This window comes from Pelophylax lessonae (assembly GCF_965119305.1).
Source record: "Pelophylax lessonae genome assembly, chromosome: 2".
In the NCBI taxonomy this organism is placed as follows: Eukaryota; Metazoa; Chordata; class Amphibia; order Anura; family Ranidae; genus Pelophylax; species Pelophylax lessonae.
Window position 1 is genome coordinate 465,554,787 of NC_138769.1, and position 12,913 is coordinate 465,567,699.

At 44.5% G+C, this 12,913-nt stretch overlaps 1 protein-coding gene across 1 annotated transcript in view; it reads right to left on the minus strand.

Moving 5' to 3' along the window:
* Positions 1-12,913, minus strand: part of TMCO3 (transmembrane and coiled-coil domains 3) — a 145,395-nt gene that overhangs the window by 4,507 nt on the left and 127,975 nt on the right. The gene's annotated exons all lie outside the window — the stretch shown is intronic.

Consider the following 12,913-nt stretch of genomic DNA (forward strand, 5'->3'; position numbering starts at 1 on the left):
TCTGGTGCAGCTGTGCATAGTAGCCAATTACCTTCTAACTTCAGCTTTTTCAATTAAGCTTTGACAATAAAACCTGGAAGCTGATTGGTTTCTATGTAGAACTTCACCAGATTTTTCAGTCTCCAGCTTTAGTAAACCAACCCACATGTCAACGAAATAGGAGACCCACCACAATATGATATACCAACAGATAGCTAAACAGCCCCTAAAATTAGTAGAAAACCTCAAGAGTACCCCCAAAAGGTCCAACTAAGAAGAAAATACTGCAACCAAGGCTTGTGAACAAGATACTAGAAAAACAAAGATGAGCAGGAATTCATCTGCCTAACACCTGTGGGTGTCTCTGGGTCTGACAGAGGAAACTCTGCAAACTTGACTAACCTTGAACCGGAAACAAACACGGTCCTGAAAAAAAAAATCAGGTCCACCCCTATCCAGTGAAGCATCAGCTGAGAACCAGGAATCTTAGCTGGACTGCTAAGAACAGTTGCATAAATAAAGACAGGAACAAGAATATAATCTGGAGGAACCTCATCAATAGGTTGCACATCAGCCACAGAAGAAGGACCCAACTCCCAGTGTTTAGGCCCCACAAAGGCCCTCCAGAAGTACTTTGTTCCCGTCAAGGGGCATCAAAAGCAGAATACCTGCATGTTCTGCCTGCTGACAATCCAGGGATGTACAGGTCCATCCAGCAATGGATACCTCCTGCCATGCAGGAGATGGAAGATCCCAGGTGCAGAATTCACCTTCTCTCATGTCGAGAACACCAGTGAAGGGGAGCCGGATGACAATCCCTTGTCTCTAAAGAGGATAGTGCAGTCAAGTGTAGCACATTCTGCGTTGTCTAGCGTAGAGACCAGGCCATTTGACTTGTCAACAGAAAAGTTCTTAGACCTTCCCAGTGATGAAAACCAAGCAACACAAATATGATATCCAAGGGAGGCCAGGTCAGAATTTTGAGTCAGAGAAGGATCCCACAACCAAGAGCGACCTGTTCCCGTGGAACCAGATAGAAGCTCCAGGTATGGGCACACACTAGTATGTGGAGTCTTTCCAGCTTGGGGGTGAAGAAAGCTTATTCACCTCACAGGCATGACAGGTAGCTTCGGGAACTTTTTGGTCCCAAAGGGACAGACAATCTGGATGTCTCACCCTAAATCATGGCTAATATACATAGAAGAGAAATATGAAAAGGACTGAGAACCAGAATTTTAAGGGGGTGATTAAAGTATTGTATTCCTTCAGCCGCCTACAACCTCCGAAGGGGGAATTTGTTTGCAAGATAAGAAAGGGAGTAAAGCCCAACAGGGAGTGAGCTTCTTAAGCAAAGATTTTAACTGAATAACCTCGCTACCAATGTTGACCACTTGAGAAGACAGATCCAGTCACAACATGCAGGTACAGGGCCCCTCTGAAGGGTTCTGCCGGTAAGAGTTGAGAAAGCAAATTCTTTTCAAAGTAGCATACTGCAATGGGGATTCCAAAAAAGGCACTAGGATAGACAATCTAGAATTCTGAGCAGGATAATCCAAACTCAGGTCCTTATCAGGGAAAGGAGCAGCAAAAACCAATCCTTTCTGACCTTGAAGATGAGGTCAATCAGAGGGCCCCTTTAGGAGAGGGGCAAAATTGAAAAGGTATTGAGCACCACAAGGGTTCACTAGAATCTGAGGATAAGGAGCTGTCCTGAAAATGAGAGGGTTAGGTTTACGTCAGGAACTGCCACAGAAGGCAGGTTTCTACTAGGGTAGGAACAAGGGGTTACAGTTTGTGAGGAACAAAGATAAACCTTGGAAGATACACTGCTGAATGCAGTTAGCACCCAAAATGGTGGTGGAGGTGCCTGAAGGAGATGCCAGACATAAGGACTTCGAGGTACAGAGGGTGACCAGCTCTCACAACTAAAGCACAGGGCATCCTTCAATAAAAAGGGGCCATATCCCCATGGTTTGTGGGGAGTTTACCAGTTTGTCAGTGAAATCCCTAAGACTGAGTACACCATTCAGCCACTTGGTGAATTACTGGTGCATCCACGGCGGGAAAAAATAGATTCATAAATTCCCTCTCAAAATTGTAAAAAGTTCTAATTCACTCTCAAGAGCGGCCCAGAAACCTATGGGGCGTTTCCATTCCTTGTAGAGGAAAGACCTGAATAGTAGATGTGTCGGGAAGATCTTTGCAGTCTCAGGAGCTCTAAAAGACCAAAGACATGGAACAGAAGGCAGATCCTCCAGGTGCAGAGTGGTATGGTTTGAAACAACCACCTGTAAATCTGGAAAACAGTCTCACCAGAGCTAGTCTTCTGAGATTCCGAATCAGAGACAAAAACAAGAAATGTGGGGCCCAGCAAGAGCTAGGGGCTCACGGAGTTCAGAGCCAGACTCTGAACACCAACAGGAGAGGGCACTGGAGTACACTTAGAAGCTCTGTGGGCAGAATGCTCAATTATCTTAGCAAAAGCAGATGAACAAGGAGATCCCTGTCTTCAATTAACAGAGGCATGGACTCCAGAGAGAGTGATATAATTTTGACCCTGTACAAATCGATAGTAAAACCTCATTGGAATATGCAGTTCAGTTTTGGGCACTAGTTCTCAAAAAGGATATCGGGGAACTGGAGAAAGTGCAGAGAAGGGCAACCAAACTGATAGAAGGCATGGAGGAGCTCAGCTATGAGGAAAGATTAGAGTAACCGAATGTATTCTCTCTTGAGAAGAAGAGATTAAGGGGGGGGGGGTATGATCAATATGTATAAATAAATAAGGGGTCCATATAGTGAACTTGGTGTTGAGTTATTCACTTTATGGTCAAACACAGAGGACAAGGGAGCACTCTTTACATCTAGAGGAAAACCGATTTAGTCTCCAAATATGGAAAGGTTTCTTTACTGTAAGAACTGTGGAAATGTGGAATAGACATCCTACAGAGGTGGTTCTGACTAGCTCACTAGATTGCTTTAAAAAAGGCCTGGATTCTTTCCTAGGTGTACATAATATAAATTGGTACTAAAATGTATAGGTAAAGTGATTCAGGGAATATCCGATTGCCTTTCGGGGGATCAGGAAGGAATTTCTTTTCCCCTGCTGTAGCAAATTGGATCATGCTTTGCTGGGGTTTTTCACCTTCCTCTGGATCAACTGCGGGTATAGGATTGTGTATATGGGATTATATGGTTGGGTTTTCTTTACGGTTATTGTTTTTTATTGGTTGAGTCAGATATACTTGTGTCTTCTTTCAACCTGACTAACTATATAACCAACAGAGCTGAAGAACACATCGATAAACATGACTAAAGGATAATAGGGGGGGTCACAGAGTCTGGATCATGAGTATTGTTTCCTTCTGGGAGTACCAGGCAAATGTCCCCAGAATCAACAGGAAATTATGGACTGAGGTCACCCATGATAGTGGGACTGTACTCTGTATGTCCTGGCAAAGACCTGTAGCATCCACACATTGGTAATGCAACTAGACCCAATGCAAGGCAATGCCTCAAGTACTTACAAATCCAGGCAGCTGTGCTGTTGAGGGTTTCAGTGACCAAGTTACTGCACGTGGACAGTGGAAACACATAAGAGATCTACCTGCTGCTCCAAGGAGCAAGAGCACCAGTGGGAAGATGTTCCCTACAGGCTGAATTGCGGAAAAGATAACACAAAGCGCCTGTAGCACTTAATCCAATGTATAACGCAAGTGCTCAATTCCTCAGCAATAATCTTTACCACGGTCAATTAGCAGTGGCCGAGGGAAATTTGAAAATGCGCCCAACAGTACAAGTGTGAGGTAGACCCTAATGCTTTAGCTTGGCCAGTCTTGCTAATTGAGTCTTCAGAGACAGGGTCATACCTGGGCTCTGCTATGGATCTTGACCCAGATATCGCTTAGCATCTAACACGGCACACAAAGGTTTACAACGCTCCACAAAGCAGAACCCAAAAGGTCACATTCCAGCTAGCCCCACATATCCAGTCCAGTGGGATTTGAATATGGCCTCCAAAGCTAACACTGAGGTGTTGCTGATCCAGATAGCTGCTGTGTAGAGACTAGCATCGGTGTGAGAAGGAATCTTGTTTAAAATCATCAAGGAAAAAGTCACCAGTGGTATAGCAGGAATGCTGAATGAAGTCACAAAGGAAAAATACCACAAAGTATAAAAGCTTGCAAAACATTTAGACTTTTTTGCAGAGTAAGGGTGTCCAACCTTCTGGGACACCAGCAAAAATGGAGGTATGCTGAGTTAAACAGGGGTTATATGGGAGCTGAATGACTTTTCTGTTTGCCAGTGTCCCAAACCTCAATGAACGACAGGGAAATATACAATTTTTAGTTGGTTGCCTTAGGTTACTGTATTTTCGTAACTCCTAAAACAAATACTATAATGTGACAGAGGAAATCCTAGTACCACAGGCAAATTCTGCATTTCACACAATATGCACTAAATACTGCACATTTCTGGTAAACAAATAAACAATCTTTGAGGTGAAGAATCTGCTTCTGTCCTATAACCAACCCAGCTCTAGGGGGGTGGTTTCGTATACCAAATCATTCTTTACTTATGTAATCTTTCTGAAAATCTGTGATGATGATCACACGGAGTGTAGCATGACTAGATCAGAGAACAGTTGAAGACACTTTCCATCATAGGACCAGTATCTAACCACAGGAAGACCCAAAAATGGAACAATCCTTTTACTGCACACAAGTCAAATTAGCTATGATCAACGGTTACCATAGTATTTTATTAGTACATTCACAAAAGGAGTCTTCTTTTACCAAAGTTTTATATTTACTGTACTTAACCTAGTTCTGCTTTTCTTAACAATTGTCACATTTGACAGTTCATTTAATCCCAAAGCGATTTAAAACGTTATGATCCAACGAAGCAAAATAAAATTAACTTAAGTTCTATACACTGCTCTTTTTGCTAACTGTCCAGCCTAGAATCATGCTCTACAGTTAGGCCCCTTTCACACATGGAGTCCGTTCAGATCTGCCTGTCAGCTTTTTTGGCGGATCTGAACGGACGTCCCATGAATCCCTATGGGGCATCGGATGGCAGTGGAGACATCCGATCTGATCCGTCAAAACCAGACAGATGGAAACCCTATTTTCCATCCGTCTGGTGGATCGGATCAGATGAGAACGGACAGACGGTCCGTTCCCATCCGATTCCCCCATAGAGATGAATGGGGACCTGACAGCTGTGTCTCTGCCTGCTCAGCGGGGGGTCGATCCCCTGCTGAGAAAAACAGAGTCCGCCTGGCGGACTCCGTGTGTGAAAGAGCCCTTAGCGTGTTGCTATAAAAAATACAATGTATACAATCAGCGCCACCTGTGAAATAATTAATACTAGAGCTGCACGATTCTGGATAAAATGAGAATCACAATAAAGATCACGATTCTTGGCGTAACATCATCTTTTACATTAACCACTTCCATACCGTGCGATTTCTGGCACTCTACTCCTACATGTAAAAATCATAATTTTTTAGCTAGAAAATTACTCGGAATCCCCAAACATTACATATATTTTTTAGCAGAGACCCTAGGGAATAAAATGGCGGTCATTGCAACAGTTTATGTCACACGGTATTTGCGCAGAAATTTTTCAAACGCGTTTTTTTGTAAAACTTATGAATAAAAAACAAAAAAATTGATTTTTGTAAAATCTTACCGTAAAATCCTTTTCTCTTAGCTCATTGACAGACGTAGTCCTCGGTGATACACCACCTTCGGGTTATGTTGCCTCCACAGGAGCAGGACTAGACAGGAAATTAAAAAGCTCTGGCCACACCCTAGGGGCAGTCCCAGAGGGTATATCCTCTCTCTCTCTGCCTCAGCAAATCAGTTATGTGAAAAAGCAGTCTTTAGAGATTTAACCCAACCCAACAAAAAACAGAGGGGCGGGGACTACGTCTGTCAATGAGCTAAGAGAAAAGGATTTTACGGTAAGATTTTACAAAAATCCATTTTTCTCTAGCGCTCCTTGACAGACGTAGTCCTCGGTGATACACCACCTTCGGGACGTCCCAGAGCAGTATCACAAATGAGGGGTGGGAAAATGAAATCAAATCCCAATCTAGAAGGCCCAACCGGTGCCAACTAGAAGTTTACAATGCTCATTTTTTTTTTTTTTCAAACAGAAAAAAACCCTCGAGGTAGACCACCGGTCTCCTCAAATTGCGGCCTGCAAAACCTTGCGGCCAAATGAGGCATCCGCCGATGCCGTCACATCAATCTTATAGAATTTTGTAAAGGTATGTACCGACGACCAGGTGGCCGCCTTACATACCTGGACCACTGACGCCTGATGGCGAAAGGCCCAGGAAGTACTGAGCGCTCGAGTGGAGTGCGCCCTAACAGGGAACGGAGGACTCTGGCCCTTAATAGAATAAGCCTGTACCACCGTTTGTCGAATCCATTTGGCAATGGTCGCGGCAGATGCAGGCAAACCCTTTCTGGGGCCATCCGTGATCACAAAAAGTGAATCCGTCTTACGGAATGATTCCGTAGCTTTCAGGTATACCCTGATTGCCCGAACCACATCTAAGGAATGCAACGCATGTTCCCGATGATGCTTGGGCTGAGGACACAAGGAAGGTAGTACAATATCTTCATTCAGATGAAAATCTGAAACCACCTTAGGAAGAAAGGATGGCTTAGGATGAAGTACTACCTTATCCCTATGAATCACTAGGTAAGGGGACTGGCATGATAATGCAGCCAGTTCTGACACCCTGCGAGCAGAAGTAATAGCCACCAGGAAGGCCACCTTCTGGGATAAAGTAAGCAAGGGAATCTCCCTGATGTTTTCAAAGGGAGGTTTCTGTAGAACCGACAAAACCAAATTAAGATCCCAGGGCGGTAAGGGCGCGCGGACTGGAGGAGCCAGGTGCCGCACCCCCTGGATGAAATTCCGCACCAAGGACTTGGTAGCTAAAGGTTTCTGAAAGAAGATTGCTAATGCTGAAACTTGACCCTTGATGGTGCTCAAGGCTAGCTTCTGCTCAACCCCTTGTTGCAAAAAGGCCAATATTCGAGTCACCGAATAGGTACGTGGAGGAAATCCTAAAGATTCGCACCGCGCAATATAAGTCTTCCATGTGTGATAATAGACCTTGCTGGAAGTCGCTTTCCTTGCTTTGATAAGGGTAGGAATGACTGAAGCTGACAAACCTCTGTCCTTCAGTACTTGGGTCTCAATGGCCAGGCCATTAAACCCAGCGACTGTAAAGCATGATGGTAAATTGGTCCTTGAGACCACAGACACTCCCTGAGACGAAGTTCCCACGGAACGTCTGCGACTAGCATGTTCAAGTCGGCCAGGCCGGCTTGAGGAGGCCAGCCTAGAATTTCTAGGACCACTGGCGCTGATAGAATCTGAACCAGGCGTCCCTAGAGGTATCTGGCCCCGACCATCCGAGAAAATCTGGTCGTTTTCTGTTCCCACACATTTATCAGATACCTGATTGTTATCAGGAAGGGTGATCTTTTCTGGTTGAACCTCAGGGACCGAAGTCACCCGACTAGAGGCTACTTGGCCTATCTGGTCAACCAGATCCGATTCCTGTGAGGTATAGGGACTAATCTTAGGAAAAGGTAAAGGAAAAGATCTATTCAGGGAACGGTAACTACCGCTTCCTGTAGTACTTAAATGTTGGAAGGGAAGAATCGCACCGGTAGTAGTGGTTGATGCTCAATCTAATGTCCTGAATACCGGTGAAAACGTCCCCCCACCCTGAAACCGGGTGGGGGCGCACCTTCAGGCTGTGTACTCCTTTGCTTCGGGTTTGGCTGGGTTGGTCCTCTGCTTGTCCGACCAGCCCTTCTTGAACCCTCCTGGAGGAGTCTTGCCTTTCCCGCTAGTACCAGCCGGGCGCCCTTTATGGGCGGTAAAGAAAGGTCCTCGCTTGTTGCGAGGTCCCTTAGCTTTAGCAGCCTGTGGCAAAAAAGTGCTCTTGCCCCCAGTGGCATCCTTAATGATTTCATCTAGGTTGGCCCCAAATAGACGATACCCCTGAAAAGGGAGATTTGTCAAGGTCTTCTTGGAACCTAGGTCAGCTGACCAGCATTTTAACCACAGCACACGTCTGAGGATCACCGCTGACATAGATGCATGCCCTAATAAGGGAGTAGTGTCCAAGGCTGCGTCACAGATAAACTGTAGCCCTTGTATAATCTGTTCCATCAAATCAGATGTCTCCTGGGGAATATCTTTTCCCCTAAGGTCTTGGCGTACCATTTTCGCCCATTCCGTAAGTGTCTGGGAAACTAGACCAATAACAATTACTGGTCTAAATGCTGACCCTATCAGAGAGAAGATGGTGCGGGACTCTGCTTCCATCTTTCGATCCACCGGATCCTTAAAGGACGAAGTGTCCTCCACTGGGATAACCGTGGCTTTATTCAGCCTGGAAATAGGTGGATCCACCACTGGTGGTACTGTCCATTTCTTAATGATGGATTCCTCAAACGGATAGCGTCTAGCAATACGCTTGGAAATAGTAAAGGTACGTTTAGAATGCTCCCATTCTCCTTTAATCTGATTACCGAAACATTTGGGTACAGGAAAAACCTTCACCGTTTTGATGGGCTTATTAGTACCAAAAGGAATCTCTGTTTCAGTTGCCTCTGCCGGTAAAGCCTCAAGTTTGAAGGTTTCCTGCACTGCCACAACTAGTGCGTCCACCAATGCTTCTTCCTGAATTATAGCAGGAGAAGAAGCGTCCTCCTCACTGTCTGAGGGGGCTTTACCTGGGATAACAGCCCTTGCAGAGGAACCTGCAACTGCAGTGACCATCTCTGAATCTGAGTCAGAGGTGTCAGATAGTATAGGGGTAGGCGGGGGTCGCTTCCTTGACCCCCGTCCCTGACAGGCCGCCTCCACCCGAGCCACCATAGACTCCAAAATTGCTGTAAATGACTCTACACTCTGTGCACCGGCGGGTCCCGTGGCCCCCTCGAGGGAAACAGGTGGGGGAATATGTGTGGCAGGGTCCATGATAATTCCAGTCACTTTCTGGATAATATAATTCAAAAATAAAAAACTTTTTTTTTTTTTTTTTTCAGACCCCCAGTGCCACAAAAAGTCCCTTAGTGTTACCTGCTAGGGATCCCTATCGATCGAGAGAGAGAGATAGACCCCCAGGCTCACCACTTGATGCTCAGAGTTTAACTGCAACAGGTTACAGCGCTGTCTTGACAAACAGGAAGTCTTTTGGCTGGCTGCCCAGGAAGAAAGGAGGCGGCTCCGCCCCTCTGCACGCCTTCCGGCGCCTCCCCAAGCTCCACGAGGTGTTTGGATCACCTCAAACATGGCCGCCCCCATGCTGGAGACACGAGGCTACGCCAAAATGGCGGCTCGTGCGATCCAGCAAAAAAAAAAAATGGCGGCGGCCTGTACTGAATAGCGGTGTGCTGCAGGGCACACAACACTCTCTCTGCATGGGGATTTGGCGTGGTTGGCGGTACCGGCCCTGGCGGACCGCATGGCCATTCGGGAGGCCTGCTAATAGCTGGAGATCTGATTAGGAAGGCAGTCTACATGTCCGTGGCTTCTGACTGGTAGGTAGCTTATTCTTATCACCGTAAGATTCCCAGAATGCCACAGATTACAATCTTTTTAACATGTATACAATTAGATTGTTAGCTCCCAAACCAAGCCTACTGGCTTTTTGCACATAAAATCACACTCAAAGTAGGAGGATCTGTGTCATTTATAGGATAGAGAGGGACTCTATCTTACCATACAGAGAGGGGCCCGCGTTCACCACAAGACCCGTCAGGGGAAAAGGGGGAACATACTACTCACCATACCGGAACCAGGCGGGCACCAACTCCTGACAGTACCCCTCTCCACCGGGGCGGGAGGGCTGTCGACCGATATGGACGCCGTGACTCATGGTCTTTGGCGTTTCAGCGAGACGTTTAACTCGCGGGGTCAGTCCTTTAATGGGACTTTGTCGCGGCCGACCCAGCGCGGAGCTATGGCCTGCACGCGCTCGTAGGCTGAACTGGGGTGACCACCGGATCTCAACATCCAGCCCGTCGCCAAGTTCAGCTTTCTTGTTTGAAGATCTCACAGGAACACTGGAGAAAAAAAGCTGTCTAAAAAATCCTTTAAGAAAAAATTCTTGCCAGGACCTAAGATCCCAGCAAGGTATCTAGGTCCTTACTCCTAACTAGACAGAAAATAACTGATTTGCTGAGGCAGAGAGAGAGAGGATATACCCTCTGGGACTGCCCCTAGGGTGTGGCCAGAGCTTTTTAATTTCCTGTCTAGTCCTGCTCCTGTGGAGGCAACATAACCCGAAGGTGGTGTATCACCGAGGACTACGTCTGTCAATGAGCGCTAGAGAAAACTAAAGTTAGCCAAATTTTTTTGTATAATGTGAAAGATGATGTTACGCGAGTAAATAGATACCTAACATGTCACGCTTTAAAATTGTGCACACTCGTGTAATGACGCCAAACTTAGGTACTTAAAAATCTCTATAGGCGACGCTTTAAATTTCTTTACAGGTTACCAGTTTAGAGTTACAGTGGAGGTCGGGAGATGTGGTCGCAACGAATGCATGTGCTAGCTTCCACGTGCGAGCACGCAGGGACGGGGGCCCTTTAAATTTTTTTTTTTTGTTTATTTTATTTTTACACTTTCCCTTTAAACTTTGTTTTTTGATCACTTTTATTCCTATTACAAGGAATGTAAATATCTCTTGCAATAGGAATAGTGAATGACAGGTCGACAGATCTGTGGTCAATAAGACCTCAGATCTCTCCTACAGGCTAGATAGTCTGAAATCAAAAAATCAGCCAAGATCAGTGCTGTATTGCAAAGCTGCAGCTGCAGGCATCATTCAGATATCCCCATTTAAAGCCCTGGACATCAAATGACGTCCAGCGGTAAGGAAGTGGTTAAAGTGTATTTTTCCCAAAAAACTGTTATTTGAAAGACTTCTGCGCAAATACAGTGTGACATAAAAGATTGTGATGATCGCCATTTTATTCTCTAGGGTCTCTGCTAAAAAAAAATACATATAATGCTTGGGGGGTTCTAAGTAGTTTTCTAGTAATACTGATTTTAACTTGTAAGCAAAAAGTGTCCGAAAAAGGCTTAGACTTTAAGGGGTTAAACTGCCCTCAATTACAGATGGAAGTTCATTCCTTTGATCTAAAAGAACTAAATGATACATTGTAAAACATTGTGTTTATAGTTATCTCCCAGCCTTAACAATGTTGATAAACATTTGCCTGAGGCTCCTTTTTTTTTTGGACAGCTGTGAGTGAGCAGGGAACAGCTCAGTCAGACATATCGTTTTAAGATCATGAGGTGGGGTGAATTGAGATTGCGATTTTTTAACAATTAATTATGCAGCTCTAATACTTTAAATAATCAGTTAGAACGCGATACAAATTCAGTGCAAATCTAACAAACCTTAAAACCAGCTGCTGCTGTACACCTAATAGTGATTTCAACACACTACAAAAAAAAATTGTAAATTGTATGGTGCAGCGCTACTGAATCAATTGAACAGAGAACACACATAACACTCAGTGGGCTCACCACACCATTTGGCTGCTGGAGACTGAGGTCACAACTTGGGCTCCTCCCTCCTATACGCATATCGACATGCAATTGGCCTCTTCAGCAGTGTCCTAGCCTCTGACAGCCGAATGGTGTGGTGAGCCCACTGATGAGCCACAGAGATAATGCGGTTTTACCTAATTTTATCTTGTGAGTGTTTTTAATGGGGGGCATTTTAAATAAAATGTATTTTATAGAGAACACTATGAGTTGCATTTGTATTCCATGTGGTTTGCATGAGGAAGACTGAAGCAGTTGGGAGCATTAGATCTGGTAAAGAGGAGAAAGACATCCATTCCAGACAGTTTGGTGGGAGTTGTAAAGCCTGTAATTTAAAAAAGAATAGCGCACACATGCAAAAGAAATGACTATCAAATATGGAGACAATCCATAAATAAAAATGGGGATTTGGTTCCACCATATGGCCATATCGTGCTCAAGCCCACCACTACGTCAAAGTACCCCATTATCAGTGGGTCCTACACTATCCATAAAAAAGGGGTGAATCCAGCCTCTCCACCAACCCTTGGAGACAACACTCCTTGCTGGGATGGATGTGCCAATGCACTACAAGCGACTCCTCCTATATCTACTTGATAGTGGACACTGATAGAGTACAGGTGTGTGTGGGGGGTGGGGTGCTCAACCTCAGAAGTCTGGTCAGACCGAATACATAATAAACAAGCAAAAAATTGGGGGAGCAAACCCTGAACAGTAGCTGCACCGGCTTTAGATATACATGTTCAGGGTTTGCTCCCCCAATTTTTTACTTGTTTATTATTTAAAGCCTGTAATTAGCAGGAGTGAGGTGAGTGCACAACTCACCTGGTAGTGGCGGCACAATTTAATCTCTTCTATGAAGTTTTTAGATGCAACAGCGGTGGATGACAAATTATATATTATATAAAAGACTATTTGCTTTTAATTTATTTTCAAGCAGTTTACATGTAAGATATAGGTGTTCAGTTGATTCTGTAGCGCTACACCATATAATTTACTAAATGCTGCTATACAAGTAAGCTTGTTTTAGGTCTATAACTCTATATGATGTGTTCATCCATAAATATTATAGAAATTAACTCTCTAGTGCAGGGCCCTATTGTGCATTGTCAAGTAATATTCTGCATTTATGCATTTAAAATTTAAATATTCTTTTGGGGAAATTATATATATATATATATATATATATATATATATATATATATAGCACATGCGATAGCACTATATGCATTATAATATATCTACAAAAACAATGATGATGTACCTCAGGTACATCATATAAATATCAAGGTTTGCCCCGAATAATACTCTTCCAGTGACACTATTA